Source organism: Triticum aestivum, chromosome 1B, assembly GCF_018294505.1.
Source record: "Triticum aestivum cultivar Chinese Spring chromosome 1B, IWGSC CS RefSeq v2.1, whole genome shotgun sequence".
Classification (NCBI taxonomy): Eukaryota; Viridiplantae; Streptophyta; class Magnoliopsida; order Poales; family Poaceae; genus Triticum; species Triticum aestivum.
Window position 1 is genome coordinate 466777631 of NC_057795.1, and position 4265 is coordinate 466781895.

A 4265-nucleotide genomic window follows, 5' to 3' on the forward strand; every position below is an offset into this window, starting at 1 on the left:
GAGATAGAACCTCAGCCGCAGTTGGGTTAGTGTGTCCTCCTTGCTACCCATGTCGACCGTGGTTTCTCCCTTCCTCCGTGTTCTTTCTTCCTGGGTTTTCTGAACTTTTTCGGTCCTTAGCTTCACCACTTCTCTCCCAATACCATCACGTATCTTGCTGCGTTCGTTTCTATGTGTGAAAACTTCTTGGGTTGTTGACCGCACTGGGTCTCTTCAAACACATTTTCACAGTCCGCTCCCAGACCGTGAAGAAGGCAAATCCGAATGACGAGAGGACGCACGTGATCCAGATGTGCGGGGTTTAGGGATCGAGATGAGGAAGAGGAGCACTTTTCCTCCCATGACATTTCCCTAGTCGGTTAGGGGCTGACGGTCGACCTGGTTCTACTGCTAGGACATTGCGACCCCCGGTTAGTCGACCGGTCTTCCTCTCTTTACCCTAGATCAAGCCCAGCAACCTTCTTCACTGACCGTGACCGCAGCGGAGAAAGTAGAGACGGGCATGTTGGTCGAGAGGGTAGTCCAGTTGGTCCATCATGGTGTAACTGGCATGGATTTACTAGAGGTGTTTCTCAGTCGACGGATCCAGCCGCTCCAAGCCCGTGACCACTCGATGTAGATGTACTCGGGCTCCAATGGCACCGCTCGGGTCCACCCAGAGGAGGTTCCGGATGAGACGGTGACCCTGTGGCTGAAGAGCATTACTGAAAACAAAGATAACCCAGGGGGCCAGGAGAGTCCACCCATTCGACGCCGACAACCATCCGGACAAGGTCTGATCCTTGTTACCGAGTGTACTTCATTCTGTTTTGCAACTGTCTCTGAATTTGACTGATGTTTGATTGACTTATTTCCTTGCAGGTTTATACTGAGATGTATTCGATGCCGAACGGGGAACAAGCCCATGAGCAAGTCCAGGAGGGAGCGGATAGCACAGAAGAGAGCGGTGACTGGAAATCCCCTGATGACGACGATGAGGAAGAGAGTGATGAGTCAGACGATGAAGAGGAGGAGGTCAACTCACTACCTCGCATAGAGCACCGATCCAAGCAGTTCCATGATCCAGCGGGCGGGCGTAACAAAGCTGTGGATCCGAGCATGCAAGTGCATAAGCGCACTCGGACTTCGACTCTGGAGCCATCAGAGAAGGTAGCCAAGTAGCCCAAGGTTGCCCCTTCAAAGTCTCGGAAGACCTTGCCCAAGATCAAGATGGACGTTCCTGTTGCTTCTATATGAGTGTTCTCCCGTTCTGTGTTTTCCTACTGACTTGTACTCCTGCTCTGACCGAGTGGATTACGGACTTTTTAGTGCTACAACTTCCGAGACCTCCATGGATATTGACAAGGCTCAAGATGAGGAAAAGACTGATGATGTGTCTACTTCTAAAGTTGGTACGCTCTTGCAATCTTGAACTTGTTTTGTCAACTGGATTATCTGTCGGTTGTGCCCTTATGGTTGCATTTTGTTGTAGCTCCGCGGGACGTCATTGAGCTTCCAGACGACAATGAAGAAGTGCCTCTGAAAGACACGCGAAGGAGGGGCAGGACTTCAAACAGGAGGATGGCCGCAGGACAGGGGCCTCAGTCGACATCAGCAACGGAGATGGTGGTCTAGCATCGACTCACCGTCCCTCAGCGTCGATTGCTCAAGTCTCTGCCACGCCCGCACAACTCCATGCTTCAGATCCTGTGATTGCTCCAACCGTACCGCCATCGTCGCTCTTTGCTATGCATCACACTCCAGATGACCCGGCGAGTGCCGCCAGAGAGGCTCTACTCCAAGAAAACATTATGATGGAGCAGATGAAGGTGGTGCACGAGGCCAGTTAGGTTGCCTACAACGCCAGTTCTGCTCTGCACGTTAATGTGAAGGTTAGTTGGATTTCCGACTGATCTCTCAATTTGACGTTTGCCCTGCTACGATGTGGTAGTTGTAGCTGCTGCTTTACTGTCCTAAGATGTCCCTGGATGAGCGTTTTGGAACCTATGTGTGCATCTATCATAAGTCTACATTTTGCATCCAATCACCCACTGGGTGTTTTGACTTAGTGTTGAATAGCTCTTGTACTTGAGTTGACCAAGTTGAGTCGAGTGTATCTCTGAATCAGTGGGGGCACGCAATGTGCACCCACTGGGTGTAGTCCACGAGACCGCCTTCGGGTGTTTGATTCGGTGGGGGTCTTCGACGAATGTCACTTCATTGATCTGTCACTCGGTTGAATAACTTGATCCGAGCGGAATCCAGACCAGTGGGGGCACGCAGAGTGCACCCACTTGGTGTAGTCCCCGAGACCGCTGGGCAGACCATGTTGAGTGGAAAACCGGACCAGTGGGGGCACGCCAAGTGCACCCACTGGGTGTAGTCCCCGAGATTACTGTTGAATGTTTGATTCGGCGGTAATCTTAGAGCAACTTTCTCTGTGATTGACCTTTGATTCTGTCGACTAACATATCTTATTTGCTGACCACAGAAATCTGTGATCTTGGGCCCAATTTGCTGAATTGGAGAATAAGCAGATCAGCCTCAACTTCGGCCTGGAGCTGGCCAAGAATAATCTCGAGAAAGCCCAGGAAGAAGCAGCTACCATGGGAGGTAATAATTCGTCGACTGTCCACCTTATTACTTTTTTAGTCCCTTGAACCGAGTGACTCCACTTGAACAGATGTGCATGGTGAAAACCGCCAACTCCAAGCTCGTCTCAAGAATGTTATTTCTTTAGAGAAAGTGATGCAAGCTTTGGAGAAGAAGGATCAAGACCTTGCCGCAGCACAAAAGGAGGCGCGAGAGAAAACAACACTTGCTGATAAGAAGCTGGCCTCATTCAATAAGTTGGAAGATGAGAACTCCAAGATGAAGGCTGTTGTTGCTGAGGCCAACAAGGAGGTTGTGAGGCTGAAGAAGGACAAGGATACCTTGACTGATAAGGTTGGAAGTCTCACGATGAAGAAGGGTGAACTGGAGGCTTATCTGGGACGGCTTGCTGAGAAACTGGTCCTAAAGCTTGAAGGTACTTCCTCTCATCCGACCAATTTGCCATTGTCGACTCATTATTTAACTGTCGACTCATCGCTTTTCTGACTGTGCAGAACTCTGTCAAGAGTTTGAAGCGGAGACTAGGCAGATCGAGACAGGTCTTGACCCCATAAACTCTCCTGTCAATGATGATGTTGCGATGAATGTGATGCGATTGGAGTCTCGACTGGACAGTGCTGTGGATTATCTTGCTCGTCTGAAAGTGGCGATGTCGCGGATTGACACTGAACTCTGGCCCCGAGCGGAACTCTAGAATGATCTCGAGTCTCTGATGACTCGACTGAATGAAATCCCTGGTCGAGTGCAAGAGTGGAAGAAGTCGTCTGCTCATTATGGCACCGACGTTGCTCTGTTGTTGGTCCGGGTCCACTGCAAGGATGTCAGAGAAGACAAGCTGGCGGCTCTCAAGGTTGCCAACACCAAGAAGCTCAACTTCCAGTCCTTCATGGACACCTTCATTGACGCTGCCACTCGTATCATAGACAACATTGACCTTGACAGCTTCATCGAGCCAGCAAGTCCTCCTCCCGCTGAGTGAACAAACATTATGCCCCACCTTTATTTGCCTTAGAATGCCGAGTGGTTTTGTAACCGTTAAACTTGTTCAGGCCTGACGCTTGAGTACTTCTGTCCGATGTGGTTCTGACCTTTTGCGGGATTTATCTGAACTTGGTTTTCTTTGAATATGATGGCTTTGCCTCTATCGCTTTCAGATGTTTTTTTATTACGAGTGGAACTTGACCCTTCCACTCTTTGTTGAGTGGCTCAGATGACGTGATCAATCGACACCTCGTCGTCCTTGCGGATCGGGATGGAGCGTATGTTGTACTTTTGGCGCAGCTCTGACGATGTGTTCAGTTGACACCTCGTCATCCTTGTGGATTGGGATGGAGCATATGCTGTACTTGTGACATAGCTCATAAGATCTTTGTGACTTAGGTGAGTTCAGGGTTGCGGCTAAGCCCCCGAGTGGGAGGATTGCTCTCCACTCGGAGCATTTTTTAACTTAGGCGAGTACGGGGTCGTAGCTAAGCCCCCGAGTGGGAGGATTGCTCTCCACTCGAAATGTTTTTTTAACTTAGGCGAGTACGGGGTCGCAGCTAAGCCCCCGAATGGGAGGATTTCTCTCCACTCGAAATGCTTTTTGACTTAGGCGAGTACGGGGTCGCATCTAAGCCCTCTGAGTGGGAGGATTGCTCTCCACTCCTAATGTTTTTTAACGTAGGCGAGTA